The 16,651-nt window shown below is 35.7% G+C and overlaps 1 long non-coding RNA gene across 1 annotated transcript; it reads right to left on the reverse strand.

Annotated features, from left to right (window-relative positions):
• Window positions 1–10,488: 10,488 nt before the first annotated feature.
• On the reverse strand, window positions 10,489–11,244 carry LOC149260867 (uncharacterized). The gene is made up of 2 exons (XR_016268226.1): window positions 10,861–11,244; window positions 10,489–10,681 (listed from the first exon to the last, which is right to left on the reverse strand). It is a non-coding gene; the product is annotated as an uncharacterized LOC149260867 (long non-coding RNA).
• Window positions 11,245–16,651: the final 5,407 nt, after the last annotated feature.

Raw genomic sequence — 16,651 nt, forward strand, 5'->3', positions numbered from 1 at the left:
CTAAAAACCCCACTATCTGTATTATCGTACAAGGTGTAAATACATAGGAATTATACAAAGCTTTAGCTCTCATAGCTATCCAGCTCTCAGTACAATCCACACAGATGCTTATAGGAAATACTGGGTTCTATCAAGCCTTCCTCTCTACCCTCCAAGCTCTTATTTCCTTGTGCAATTCCTCTGGGATGATCTCCTTCAACCAAGTGGAAAAACTCGATTTAACAAGTGGATGATCTCTTGATCTCACACACTGTCAGAACTGCGCAATCCTCAAGGAATATGATTCCTTCTACATGCATGAGTTTTCTTTATAAGATAACACATGCAACTGATAGTACATTGTCCTTGTCTTTAATCTCAACTGGGTCTTTCTCAGAATAGACATGCATGAGTTTCTGATGAGTGAATATTCAGTTAATTGGAGTACACTAGTTGAGTGCATGGATGCATCAACTGACTGTTACCTCTCTATTAGTTCCTCAAACAGTTTGGAACTAATTTAATTGGACTTAAATCAGTGAACTGAGTTAACTAATTACAACTCAGATATAACTCAACCTTATCTCCTTAATTTAAGGCTTGTCTCCTTAATTTAAGGGATAACTCTTGCATGACTTCAGAAAGACTTCTAACTTGAATTTCTCCAACTAATTAAGTCAAAATAACTTAATTAATTATTTCCAAGTAGCTGTTAAGACTAAATTCGATTTTAATTCACAATTTAATTCAAGGACAAATTAAATTGGAATATTCTTGTTGCTGCATTTCAACAATAAATTTTACCTATTTGGTTCACACAACTCTTCCAGGTTAATCCTGCAGCTCATAATAGCTGCTCAACAATGTGCCTCCCAACCTTGAGACTACTCCTGTGGTAGTCTCCCCCCGAGCTATTCCTGTACTCAGGAACTCTTCTCACTATCTCTTGGTCGAGATCCTTAATCTCTCTGATGGCTATCTGATCCAAACCAGACGGAGCTTCAGAACTCTGCCTCACCTCTCATCACAGACTTTTTTTTTTTTTTCCTTGATCTCAAATGCCCCCTTCCTCTTGATCCATGTAATGTCCCCTGAAGTTTGTAAATATTTTATTTTACCGCAGTAAGAACAAAAAACTGAATATTATGATTATTATTTGAGTTACGTATTAATGTATGTTTGTTATGGAAAAGAGAAAATTGTTTGAGTGTTAACAGATTTTGTAACTTCTCATAAAAAGGAAGTTGGGGTAGACAGTTGCCGAGGAAACCCTAACTATCTCCCTGATTATGAATTCTCCAAGAAAAGGCCCTAGGGGCAGGGGATAAGGGAGAAAAACCGTACTGACAGGTCAGACGGAAGAGTAGCTAAGTTTGGTGATGACCAGATAGCGAAAGCACTATGTGAAGGAACTTGCAGAAAGACAACGGTCTTATGAGCAAGCTTGGGGGGAGATTTGGTCCTGATGTCAAGTCTCATGGTTGGGAGGATTGAAAACTGCAAGTAGCAAAGGTGACTTCTGCAGTTGAGGTTTTCTTCTTTTAAGCAGCTCAGGTAAGTAGTAACACCTTGGAATTAATCTGATGATTAAGTTGTAGTATATGTCATTATTTGTATCTTGGGAAGGACTGAACCAGAATAGTTAATATTTGAAAAAGATAATGTATCGGTATAGTTAATAATTCAGTTAAAGCTGTACAGGACTAGTTACATTTGTAAATGAACGGAATGGTATTACCCTAAATTCTCTGGCAGAACCTAGACTCAGGAAAATAAACATGTTTAGTTCTTTACTAAGGAAGAGAATGAAACTGAAGTATGCCTAGCACCGTGGATAATGGACTAAATATGTAAAGAATAAGAAGTATAGTGGTAAATTGCACAGTTTAACACATTAGTTGAAGGTAGTAAGAACGAATGAGCAAATAATCCTTGCAAGCAATAAGAAAGTGTAAACCGAGCTAGGGTATTGAAAAAAACAAAACTTAGTAGAGATTGTTTAATTATAGTACAAGGAGCTCTGTAATTTCTTTCTTAAAATCCTTTACGGAGTTTGGAATTTAAATAGAATCCAGAGAACCTACAGAGTTGGGTAATTGAATATAAAACAGAGCAAGGAATATTGTTATACATTATCTAGAAAATTCTCGTAAATTCTTTTTGTAACCCTTACTGAGTTTGGTAAATAAGTATAAAACGAGGAACCAAATACTCACATACAAAACCTGAAATCATTGTAAATCTTATTTTTACCAAATACTGAGAATGAAAATTACCGTAACCCAAAACATAGTGCACGTAGACAACAAAAGACGAGATGTAAATCATTACCTTGCGAGCAAGGTGTAATAATCCCACATAATAGATCAATCGCAAAAAAGGGGCAGAAACTTAAGCATAGCCCATCAAAATTCCATAAAAAGAGCAGAGCTATGTATTAAGCAAAGAGGCACCACCATTATAAATACATGAAACTAAGTCTCAACACATACCAGGTACCAGCACTGAAACGCTTCACATTCTGGGCAATTAGATACGTGTCTCAATTTATACATATTGACCAGTTTGAACCCTTAAATTACATCACACCTTGAGAGATCTGCCACCTAGTACCCAGGCAGGAAGAAATATTGGTGCCAAAATTCCATACAGCTCTTTCAACTATAACAAAAAAAAACAATTATATTGGTGTGGCAATTGCTATAGGCCTCGCATACCAAATGGTGAAGCCTTGAAAGAGGCACTGAGGAGGACTCTGATTCTAGACCGATGAACCCATAAAAATGAATGAATAAAAACCTAGTAAGATTTCCAAAAGAAGAAGAGATTGAACGCAAGAACCCCAAAACAATTCAAGACTTCCACGAACTGAACTGCACAAGTATAGAAATTTATATAAAATTATCAGCAGAGGGTAGTTATGCCTGACCCGAAATCTGTAAAACCTATGAATTAGTGAAACCCTCCATGACTGAGATCATATAGCAACAAATCACCCAACAAATGTACCTACTCAGTCGATATAACACAAGTGCAGCTCGGCAAGGCTTACCCGTAATCCATTGAGTGACTGAAGTAGAGGTACGAAGGGTAAATCCACTTAACCCTCCTTGGAGTATCCTGGATTTCTCTTGCTTGTTTTCATTACACCTGCAACCAGAGTAAGACAACACTTAAAAGGGGCAATGGATAAAAAAAAACAATGATAAACAAAATTGCAGAGTTGAAATTTTAATACTCACCGAGTTCATGCTGTACAAGGAAGGAAAGGCCATCTACTCTGGCCAAGGTATCCTCAATCTTCATCAAACCCTCATGCAATGAAGCCCTAAGTCTCAGAGCCGAACCTACCAGAAAGGAAAGCTAGGAAGCAGGGTCGAGCGCCAAATAACGATGGGGCGTAATGAGACTCATCACCAGCAAACCAGGCAATAAAGTTTCCAAGACAAAGCTCAACCCTCGGATCAAAGACCCAACCTTACCATTTTTGATGTAATGAGGGACACGAGGTAACCAGAGTAGCTGGTGGGCAGCTATGCGGAAGGACAAAGCCTGCTCATGCCACGTTACCATGGAAGAGCATACATTAAAATTCAAATCTGAATGCAAATCAAACCAACATCGTTTGCCATGGGAACTTAAAAGAAACACATGTGAAATAAACCCTATCAGAGTCCATTAGAATATGGACTTTTGGTGCACAGACATAATTAACCCTAACCCTTAGAAAAAAATCATTATGTGCTAAATACGAATGTGATTAATATTATAATCATGATATGTTGATAATTACCATGGATGTGGATGAAGCCTAAACTCAGTACAAATATTTATATGTATTTTACTCATACCATGTCAAAATTTACTATGGTAAATATATACATATATATATATATATATATATATATATATATCTATATATATATGTTACGGAGACATGACAAGTGGTATCAGAGCCAAGGTTACCAAACTGAGGCCTCTGGAGCTAAACCAGTAAGTAAATATAAATATTGTTAATTGATAATTTTGTGTGTGTTCAAAGAGAGAGAGCAAAGGAAGAACATGAGAAGGACGGACAACGTTCCTCACTGAAACTTGACAGGCCTATGACCTGCAGCTTTCCCTGAAACCAACTTTGAAGTATGGGTACATCTAGGAGAGGAAGCTCGCAATGCCAACCCTACGATATTGGAGATTGTGCATGAGTTGAAAAATGAGATGGCCCGACTACGGGCAGATAATGAAAGACTAATGCTAGAACAGGAAAAGATTATGAAAAACCTGTCAAACAAGCAGAATTAGCATCAGCCGATTCCCAGCGCCGAACATGAACATATGTCAATGGAACAAGAGTATTGAACTGAGTATGTGGAAACAAAGGGGGGAGAAGAAAATCTAGAAGAAAATTCAGATAATGCTTTCGAACATAAAACTAAGAAGAGACAGAGGACAAAATTACAAGGAGAATTTTGGAAGATAAAGTTGCCACTCTTTGATGGGGAGTTGGAGGAGGCAGCTAAAGCCTGACTAATTAACATGAATAAATATTTCCAGCTATATGAATATGACCACAACTTAAAGGCTTGATTGGCCATTTTCCAGCTACAAAGGAAGGCCGCCTTATGGTGGGAGGAGGTAAAAATTGTACGAGGGGTAAATGAACAAAATATAACTTGGGAAAAGTTTTAGAGATACTTTAAAGAAATATATTTAACTGAACGATTATACGATGAGAAGGCAAAGGAGTTCCATGACTAGTGTCTCGGACAACAAACAATGGATGAGTTTATTACTATATTTACCTCCTTACTTCGATATGTACCTTACATTTGAGAAGATAAGGCAAAAGTGCAACCATTTGTGAGTAGCTTACCATTGTTTATGAGAGAACGAATTGAGTTCGATAACCTGAAAATGATGGATGAGGTCATACGAAAGGCCAGAATATGCTACCAGCAAAGAAAACAGAAAGGAGAAGTTATGGGGAAGAAATGGACTAACAAGAAGGGAAATAAGTTTGCTGCTGGCACTAAGGGAAATCGAGGCAATACTAGTAAAGGACCTCCCAGGGGTCATATCAACAGAAATTTGCACATAAATCAGACAAGACTTAGACCTTCCCATGAATCCAAACCCAGCGAGAAATCAGGAAGAATTGAAAGTGAAGTGACAACTAGACCTCCAGTATAATGCTGGGGATGTGGGGGGTCACATTATATTAAAAATTGCCCTGACCATAAAGGTACTGAACAAATTTCGCAGATTCACGAAGCCTCTATGGTAGGGGACGTAGCCCAAAGTACTCCAAAGATTAATGTTGCTCTTGAAGATCACAAGGCAGAATACCAGCCGACTATGGTGGAATTTGAAGGTAAAATCTTTGATCATATTGTGTCTATATTAATTGATCCTGGAGCTACGTTAAGTTATATTAGCCCTAATATAGTCAAACAATGTAAATTACAAGCTGTCAAGTTTAAAAACCCCTGGTTAGTTGAGCTAGCAACGGGGAAAAGAGACGAGTGTTGGCCAAGGTCAATGATTGTCCTTTGGAAATAGCAGGTCAGCCCTTGGTGGCAGATCTAAACACACTCCCCCTATAATCGTATGATGTCTTGATAGGCATGGACTAGCTGGAAAAGCACTGGTCCATTATAAACTGCAAAACAAAAACTATCTGCTACAAGAACGAGCAAGGAGACAAGCAGGAAATGCAAGGCATTTTGAGACCATTAAAATTACGGCCAATAACTGCCTCTCAACTAGCAAAGTGCATCAAAAAAGGATGCCAGACTTATGCTATTCAGGTTGGTTATGCCAACTCAAAGGATAGGTCTGTAACCTTGGAAAGTATACTTGTAATTCAAAATTTTACCGATGTATTTCCTGAAGAAATACCAGGATTGCCTCCAAAGAGAGACATATATTTCACCATTGAATTGCTGCTAGGAGTAGCTCTGGCATACTAAGTTCCTTATCGGATGAGCACACCAGAACTGACGGAATTAAAAATACAATTATAGGAGTTGCTGGATAAAAATTACATCTGTCCTAGTGTGTCGCCTTGGGGAGCCCCTGTACTATTCGTCAAAAAGAAGGATGGGACCCTACGTATGTGTATGGGCTATCATCAACTGAATAAGTTGACTATCAAGAACAAGTACCCTTTACCTCGCATAGATGAACTATTTGACCAAGTAAAAGGGGCGACAGTATTTTCAAAAATTGATTTACGATCCGGATACCACCAGATCAGAATCAAGGAGGAAGACATAGCTAAAACCACCTTTAGGACCCGCTATGGGCACTACGAATTTGTAGTGTTACCCTTTGGGCTAACCAACGCCCCCACAACATTTATGTGTCTAATGAATAGTATATTTCATCAATATTTAGATAAATTTGTATTAATCTTTATCGATGACATACTGATTTACTCTCGAAATATTGAAGAACATAAGGAGCACCTCAGGGTAGTGTTGCAGACTCTCTGGGAACATCAATTTTATGCTAAATTCAACAAGTGTGATTCTTTCAAGGAACAGATTCAGTGCTTAGGTAACATCATTACCAAGGATGGAATCGCAGTAGATCCCGAAAAGGTAAGGACCATAATAGAATGGCCATTACCAAAGGACGTAACCGATATAAGATCTTTCATGGGTTTGGCAGGGTATTATAGACGATTTGTGGAGGGATTTTCTAGAGTGGCCTATCCTATTACCTCCCTACAGAAAAAGGGAAAAAAATTTAAATGGACAATGGAATGTCAAAAGAGTTTTGAGCAGCTTAACCATCTCCTTACCACTGCACCCATTTTAAGCATAGCAGATCCAAGTAAGGACTATGTGGTGTGTACAGATGCCAGGAAAGAAGGGTTTGGTGGAGTATTAATGCAAGATGGGAAGGTAACCACCTATGAGTCTAGGAAATTAAAGGAGCATGAGCAGAAATATTCCGCCTACGACTTGGAATTGACAGCCGTCATTCACACCTTAAAATTGTGGTGTCATTATTTGATGGGTAGGAAATTTTTGTTAATGATTGATCATCACAGCTTGACCAATTATTTCAAGCAGCCCACTTTAAATGCTAGACAAGCCAGATGGGTAGATTTTCTAAGTGGATTTGATTTCGAGATCAAACATCTGAAGGGAAAGGAGAACCAGGTATCTGACACTTTAAGTCGAAAGGTACATTGTCTCTATGAGGTTTTTTACAGTGAAGTGCAAACTACCTTCAACGAGTTAATTAAAAAAGCAGCAAAGCAGGACCTGGATTATCAGCAATTAGGAGAGCAATCTCAAAATACAAACAGCCACGGCTATCAGCTAGGATATGTAATGGATTCCATAGATATGCTAAATTATAAGAAAAGATTATATGTGCCTAGTCAGAATAGCATTAAAAATCTGATTTTGGATGAATATCACAAGAGTCCCTAAGCGGGACACCCAGGATACCAAAAACTAATTGCAGCACCCTGAAAGGAATATACTGACCAAGAATGAAGAAAGATGTAGCAGAATATTTGACACACCGCTTGGAATGTCAACAAGTTAAAACAGAACACTAGCATCCCGCTGGGTTACTGCATCCATTACCAATTTCGGAATGGAAGTGGGAAACCATCTCTCTTGATTTTATCACAGGATTACCCAAATCCAAAAAGCAAAACGACTCAATAATGGTGGTAGTAGATAAACTAAGTAAATCAACTCATTTTATACCAATACAGTCCACCTTCAGAGTGGTACAGATTGCCAATATTTTCATGCAAAATATTTTTAGGCTACATGGGCTGCCAAAAACTATAATTTCTGACCGTGATGTAAAGTTTACATCAGCTTTCTAGAGGACCCTGTTTGAAGGGTTAGGTACTCAATTAAACTTCAGTACTGCCTATCATCCTCAAATGGACAGGCAAACAGAACAGGTGAATCAGGTAGTGGAAGACATGCTAAGAACATATGTAATGCAACAACCATCCAAATGGGAAGAATACTTACATCTGGTCGAATTTGCTTATAATAACGGCTACCATACCTCCTTACAAATGAGCCCATTTGAAGTTTTGTACACACAAAAGTGTCGCACGCCATCTAGTTGGGGGGGACCAGAGGATAAGCTGATGTTGGGACTTGAGATGTTAAAGGAAATGGAAGAGATGGTTAAGAAAGTGTGTTCCAACTTAAAGGCCAGCCAAGATAGGAAAAAGAAATTCGCAGATCATAAAAGAAATTTCAGAGAATTCCAAGTAGGAGATCATGTATATGTAAGAGTATGTGCTAAGAAGAGTACGTTACAATGGAGCGGGTGTGCTAAGTTAGCACCCTGGTTTTGTGGTCCATTTCAAATTCTGGCAAGGGTCGGGCTAGTAGCATACCAACTCGCCTTACCCAACCATATTCGAGTCCACAATGTTTTTCATGTGTCCGTATTGAAAAGATATGTATATGATCCTAAACATATAATCAGTTGGAAGGATATACAGGTAAGAAAAGTTTTCTTTAGGTAAGCCAAATAAACTTTAATGATAATGAAAAACTAATTCAATTGTTGTTTTGTTTCAGGTCGAACCGGAAGGAGAATTCTTGGTCGAGCCTCTGGATATACTCGATCAGAGAGAAGTAATGTTGTGGAAACGAGCTATCACCCAAGTTAAAGTGCAATGGAAACACTTTGGGCTGGATGAGGCCACCTGGGAGGATGAACAACTCATGAAAGAAGCCTTTCTAGGACTGTTTGCAACCAGAAAACATCAGGACAATGTTTGATTTCAGGGGGGGGGGGGGGGAGTAATGTCCCCAGAAGTTTGTAAATATTTTATTTTACCACAGTAAGAACAAAAAACTGAATATTATGATTATTATTTGAGTTACGTATTAATGCATGTTTTTCATGGAAAAGAGAAAATTGTTTGAATGTTAGCAGATTTTGTAACTTCTCATAACAAGGAAGTTGGGGTAAGAAGTTTCCAAGGAAAGCCTAACTATCTTCCTGATTATGAATTCTCCAAGAAAAGGCCCTAGGGGCAGGGGAGAAGGGAGAAAAACCATGCTAAGAGGTCAGACGCAAGAGTAGCTAAGTCTGGTGATGACCAGATAGTGAAAGCACTATGTGCAGGAACTTGCAGAAAGACAACGGTCTTATGAGCAAGCTCGGGGGGGAGATTTGGTCCTGATGTCAAGTCTCATGGTTGGGAGGATTGAAAACTTCAAGTAGCAAAGGTGACTTCTACAGTTGAGGTTTTCTTCTTTTAAGCAGCTCAGGTAAGTAGTAACACCCTGGAATTAATCTGATGATTAAGTTATAGTATATGTCATTATTTGTATCTTGGGAAGGACTGAACCAGAATAGTTAATATTTGAAAAAGATAATGTATGGGTATAGTTAATAATTTAGTTAAAGTTGTATAGGACTAGTTACATTTATAAATGAACGGAACGGTATTACCCTAAAAGCTCTGGCAGAACCTAGACTCGGGAAAATAAACATGTTTAAGTTCTTTACTAAGGAAGAGAATGAAACTAAAGTATGCCCAACACGGTGAATAATGAACTAAATATGTAAAGAATAGCAGTATAGGGGTAAATTGCACAGTTTAACACATCAGTGGAAGGCACTGTGAATAATGGACTAAATATGTAAAGAATAACAGTATATGGGTAAATTGCATAGTTTAACACATCAGTTGAAGGCGGTAAGAACGAATGAGCAAATAATCCTTGCAAACAACAAGAAAGTGTAAACCGAACTAGGGTATTAAAAAAAAAAACTTAGTAGAGATTGTTTAATTATAGTACAAAGAGCTCTGTAATTTATTTCTTAAAATCCTTTACGGAGTTTGGTATTTAAATAGAAACTAGAGAACCTACAGAGATGGGTAATTAAATATAAAACAGAGCACATAATACCGTTATATATTATCTAGAAAATTTCTGTAAATTCTTTCTGTAACCCTTACTAAGTTTGGTAAATAAGTATAAACGAGGAACCAAATACTCATATACAAAACTTGAAATCACTGTAAATCCTATTTTTACCAAATACTGAGAATGACAATTACCGTAACCCAGAACAGAATGCAGGTAGAAAACAAAAGACAATATGTAAATCATCACCTTGCGAGCAAGGTATAATAATCCCACATAATAGAGCAGTAGCAAAAAAAGGGCAGAAACTTAAGTATAGCATGTCAAAATTCCATAAAAAGAGTAGAGCTGCGTATTAAGCAAAGAGGCACCACCATTATAAATATATGAAACTAAGTCTCAACACATACCAAGTACCAACACTGCAACGCTTCACATTTTGGGCAATTTTTCTTTAAATATATAAAAAAAAATGAGTAGCACTTAGATATGTGTCTCAATTTATACATATTGACCAATTTGAACCCTTAAATTACATCACACCACGAGAGGTCTGCCACCCAGTACCTGGGCAAGCAGAAATGATGGTGCCAAAATTCCATACAGCTCTTTCAACTATATAAAAGAAAAACAACTATGCTGGTGCGGCCATAGCTACAGGCCTCGCATACCAAATGGTGAAGCCCTGAAAGAGGCACTGAGGAGGACTCTGATTCTCGACCGATGAACCCAGAGAGACAAATGAATAAAAACTTGGTAAGATTTCCAAACGAAGAAGAGACTGAACGCAAGAACCCCAAAACAATTCAAGACTTCCACCAACTGAACTGCAAAAGTATAGAAATTTATATAAAATTATCAGCAAAGGGTAGTTTCGCCTAACCCGGAATCTGTAAAACCTATGAGTTAGTGAAACCCTCCATGACCGAGAGCATCTAGCAACAAATCATCCAACAACTGTACCTACTCAGTTGATATAACAAAAGGGCAGCTCAACAAGGCTTACCTGTAATCCATTGAGCGACTGAAGCAGAGGTACGAAGGGGAAATCCACAAAACCGTCCTTGGAGTATCATGAACTTCTCTTGCTTGTTTTCGTTACACCTACAACCAGAGTAAGACAACACTTAAAAGGGGCAATGGATAAAAAAACAACGATAAACAGAATTGCAGAGTTGAAATTTTAATACTCCCCGAGTTCATACTATACAGGGAAGGCAAAGCGATCTGCTCTGGCCATGGTATCCTCAGTGTTCATCAAACCCTCATGCAATGAAGCCCTAAGTCTCAGAGCCAAACCTACTAGAAAGGAAATCCGGGAAGCGGGGTCGAGCGCCAAAGAACGATGGGGCGTAATGAGACTCATCACCAGCAAACCAGGCAGTAAAGTTTCCAGGAAAAGATCAAATACCCAACCTTACCACCGTTGATGTAACGAGGGACACGAGGTAACTAAAGCAACTGGTGGGCACAACACACGAGGTAACTAGAGAAACTAGTGGGCAGTTGTGCGAAAGGACAAAGCTTGCTCACATCACGTTACCATGGTAGAGCGTACATTAAAATTCAAATCATAAGGCAAATCAAACCAGCTGTGTTTTCCATGGGAACTTAAAAGAAACGCATGTGAAATTAAACCGTGTGAGAGTCCATTGGAATATGGAGTTTTGGTGCACGAACGTAATTAAGCCTAACCATTAGAACGAAATCATTATGTGCTAAATACTAATGTGATTAATATTATAATCATGATATGCTGATAATTACCATGGATGTGGATTAAGCCTAAACTCGGTACAAATCTTTATATGTATTTTACTCCTACCATGTGAGATATTATTTATAGCACGAGGACGAACATTTCGGAGTAAAATCCATGACACATCAACGAGAAATTGTGTTAAGGACGAACATTTCAGGGGCAAAATTCAATGTTGAATTAAAGAAATGTTGACATTGTAAGTTTGAGTTTAAGTGTTTAGAGTTTGTTAGAGCGTTGAATTGATTTATGTTTTAAATAATTAAAAATTAGAATCTCATTCCAAAACCTTTTTAACACTTCATATCAATGTATATGGTAACACTTCGACTTTACGACTGCATTGGAACTACCCATTGATTTCTTTATATATTTTATCAAACACATGGGTTAGTTAATGTATTGATTTATAATTGTATTAAAATATTTTTGTACGGATTTAATTCTAAATATTAATTAAATAAATTTTTTTTTTTATTATTTAAAAATTATTTATTTTAAATATAAAAAATAAGTTGATAATTTAAAATTTAAAAATATTAAGTAAAAAAAACATATACTCTCATGCTAACGGATTTAAATTACTAACTTTTTCAAACAATAATATTAACTCAACTTACATTTACAAACAAAACTACTTACTTTGAATAGCGGTTAACATAAATTATTATAAATTTTATATTTCCCATATTAAACGGAGCCTAGGCTAAGACGAGTCCTTTACATTAATTTTAATATGAAGACAACTCCTTTTAATTTTATAAAACATTACATTTATTCCGATATGACACAATAGCTTAAGTTTTTCAACTCTATGAAAAATATAGCCTATCTTAAAACTCTTTCCATTGTCATGACGATTTTTTTTCAATAACTTTTTTAATATATAATTTTATTTTTTTCCATTAAGTCAAAAAAACATAATCTAAACCAACGCCAGACCCTTAAATTAATTTTAATATTATAAAACATTACATTAGAAGTACACGTTTATTGTGTCACATAATCTAAACCAACGCCAGACCCTTCAATTAATTTTAATATTATAAAACATTACCTTACAAGTACACGTTTATTGTGATATGACAATATTTTATGTGTGAGCATCTTGAATTGAGGCGCCCCTCAAAAGAATGGAGTTTGTTATTTAATATCCCAAGGTTTTATCATTGTCACGACAACTCTTCTTCTCTCTTTTAATAATTTTTTATCTATCTTTTACTTAAAATATATATATATAGTTATATAAATTAGATGGTTGGTAAATATACATAGAAATCAATCTATTGATAATAAGTATATATTTTATAATATTAAAAAAACAAAAATAAAAATCATCAAAATTAATTAAATTACAATTTTATTATTATTATTTATAAAAAGAATTAAGTTAAATCTTAATCTTTTTTGGTTAGGCGAAGACCCTACTCTGGCTAGTAGGTACAAAAGGAGCTCTAAAGACCTCGGGGAAAATTTGTTTGGGTCAGAGCTAGTCAAGCTCTGTAGTGTTCAGGATCTCATAATTTGCAACGGTCTAAAGAAGTGGCCCAATTCCAGCAAGATGACCTGCATCCATGGACTTGGTAGCAACGTGGTAGACTACGTTATTTCCGATCTCCCATTATACAAGGAAATAATAAATTTTGACATCTTAAACGACCACGAACCTGACTCTGATCATAGGCCTTTACTTATAACTCTCAATTTTGTCATGCATAGAGTTCCCACATAAAATAATACAAAAGAACTTAATATTTGATAGAAATAAAAATGATCTCTTTCTAAATGAATTAAAAACTAAATTGCTTCCCTTATCTAGTATAGACAACATAGAAGACCTCTATCATAATTTTACTACAACCCTCTCATATTCTATTAACAAGTTCTCAATTGAAGTTTCAAATAATAAAAGAAATAACAAAACCAATCCATGGTATGACAAAGATTGTAAAAGTGTGAGGAGAGCAATTAAGGAAGTTGTTGATGAATCTCTTAAAATGGACAAGATAAAAATATACAAAGCCATAACTAAAAGGAAAAAGAGGCAAAACATTTGTCAAATATAGGAGAATCTCTTACACCTCTCTAAGGTAGCTCCTAAGAAATTTTGGAGGCAGATTCTGACTATGAAGACTAAAGATAATAATAAAATTGCTCTTCACGATTGGAATTCCTATCTTAAAAAGTTTTATGAATCTCCAAATGTCATGGATAATTTGGAAACCCTGCTCACAACGAAATAAGTTTTCTCTTTAGAAGACATTAAGTTTGGGGTTAATCGCCTCGCTAATGGGAAAGCTAAGGACATTGAAGGTTACCAAGCAGAAATCTTAAAAATTGGAGGTCCTGTCCTCATCCCCCACATCCACAAGCTTTTCAATCAAGCAGTCAAGCAAGGGTTCCCTAAACCTTGGACTGAGAGGCTCATTATCCATATTTTTAAAAGTGGGGATACAAATAACCCCTCTAATTATCGGCCAATTATGATCAGCCCTCTCTTAGCCAAGTTATATGGTAGTATTTTGGAAAACAAGTTAAGCATATGGCTTGAAAGTGAAGGAAAGCGGGCTAAAGGCCAAGCAGGTTTCAGAAGGCATCACTCAAAAACAAACCACCTCGTTACTCTTAGGATCATTGCGGAGGAATGTCATAATGATAAATCCAATTTATTTTGTTGCTTTGTGCACTTTAGAAAGGCTTTCGATACAGTTCCTAGATACAACCTTTGGAATAGATTAAAAGAGCTAAAGGTTCCTCTCGAGTTGAGAGTTACCACTATAAGGTTATACGAGAATTTAATTGCCAAGGTAAAGAGCAATGAGGGGTGGTCAAAAGATATTAAGTGTAACATCGGAGTCAAACAAGGTTGCCCCCTCTCCCCTACCCTATTTGGCATTTACATCGATAAGCTTGAAGGCTATTTAGAGGAAGCAGGATGTGATGGCACGATCTTAGCTGGGATAGTCATCATCCTTCTTCTCTATGCTGAAGATATTGTTCTCTTGGAAAGGTGCCCATCTGATCTTGATAAGCAACTCAGGTTTCTTAAGGATTTATGCTCTACCATGGGTATGACTGTTAACACTGACAAAACAAAAGTTATGATTATCAAATCGAAGAAGGACACTTACACTAATTTTATGTATGACAATAATAACTTGGAGGAAGTGTATTCTTACAAGTACCTAGGAATTGATATTCATCACAAGCTCAACTGGAACCATAGCATTGAGAAAAGGATTAATGGGGGGTGGAAAGCTTATTTTGGTCTTGAAAATAATTGTATAACAGCAAACCTCGTAATGTGGGATAAAAAGAAGTTCCTCTTTGAAACTTTAGTCACTCCTGTTATCTTATATGGCTGTGAGGTTTGGGGTTGCAGCATCTCCAGAGAATCATGGAGAAAGATTGAGCAAATCCAGAAGCATTTTATAACTTATAACCTGAAAATTAAAAGTAATACACCCTATCCTCTTCTCCTTATAGAAGCAGGTCTTTCCCCTATTGAGAGCCTAGCTATGATTAGGTTTCTGTTGTACAAGCACAAACTCAATAACATAGACGATCATAGACTTCCTAAGCTAGCTTTAAATTCTAGCCAAAACCACCTAAGGCTCAATCGTGGGTGGCATAAAGACACAAGGACCTGGTTAAACTATTGGGAGATCAACGAGAATGATGCATTGCAAAACATAAATAGCATTAAAGATATTGTTACTTCTAAGTTCAAAGAAAAAATGTGGTGTGAGAAAGATTTAGCGGCTAAAAGAAAATTAAGTTATTATAAGAAGGTCATCAACCCCACCCTAGAAGATCAAAAGTATCTCTCTATTTTAACTAGCTCAAAGAAGAAAATTAATATAGCAAAGATTAGAACGAATTCTCATGAGCTCCATAGTGAAACAGGTCATTGGGCAGTTCCTAAAATGCCATGGATGGAAAGGATCTGCCATATATGTGAGAATAGGAACATCGAAGATGAAAACTACTTCCTCTTAGAGTGCCCCGCGTACAAGCACATTAGATCTCAATTTCACAATCTTTGTTACAATACTGACCTTCCTAGCCTTTTAATATGTCAAAATTATAGTGAGCTCGGGAGGCTTCTCTCCAAGATTTTTGAGCATAGGAATAAAATCTTAACTCAAAATAAATAATTTGTTTCTTTAGGTCTTATAGACCAATGTTTGGTCTCAGCGGACGTTAACCATCATCATCATCATCACAATAATAACAATAATAATAAAATATGTAACAAGATTTTTAATCATGGAGATTAATCTTCACTTTACCCTAAAAATTCTTATTTTGTAAATAGATTTTGTTACAATACTATGGGCTAATATCTTGACTTATTAATGCCACATGTCAAAAAACCATAACTCACTATATCATAATATGACATTTGTTCATATGACTTTTTTCTTTCAATTAATTAATTTAATTGAAAAGATAAAAAGAGCATAACTACTTTTAAAATAAATTTTGGAGATAATTCCACATGCCAAAAAATCATAACTCACTTTATTATATAACACCTATTCATAAGAATTTTTTTTTTCAATTAATCAATTTAATTAACACTATAAAAAGAACATAACTATTTTGGAGATAAATTTTAGAGATAATCTTTGGAGATAAATAAAATTTTGTTATATAGTTCATATAATTTTAATTTAATTATTAATAATTATGATGTGGATGGTAGAAATTTAGTCTCCATAAAATATTTTAAAAGATTCATAAGAATATACACAAATCAATAACTGAGATTTATCTCCAAAGTAATTAAGCTAACTTTTAAAATATTTATATAACAAAATTACAATTACATTAGTAATAAATAAGAAAAAATTGTTCATTGTAATAAATATGTTAAAAGCTTATATATATATATATATATATATATATATATATATATATATATATATATATATATTGCATTATTAAAAAAAAAAAAAAAAAAAAAATTAATCATTTTTTCTGAGGAAAAATTGTAATTTTTTTTTTTGAAAAATTACATGTTGTGTATGCCTGT

The sequence above is a fragment of the Pinus tabuliformis genome, chromosome 6, assembly GCF_031772625.1.
Source record: "Pinus tabuliformis cultivar Carrire ecotype Pingquan chromosome 6, CPIR1, whole genome shotgun sequence".
NCBI lineage: Eukaryota > Viridiplantae > Streptophyta > Pinopsida > Pinales > Pinaceae > Pinus > Pinus tabuliformis.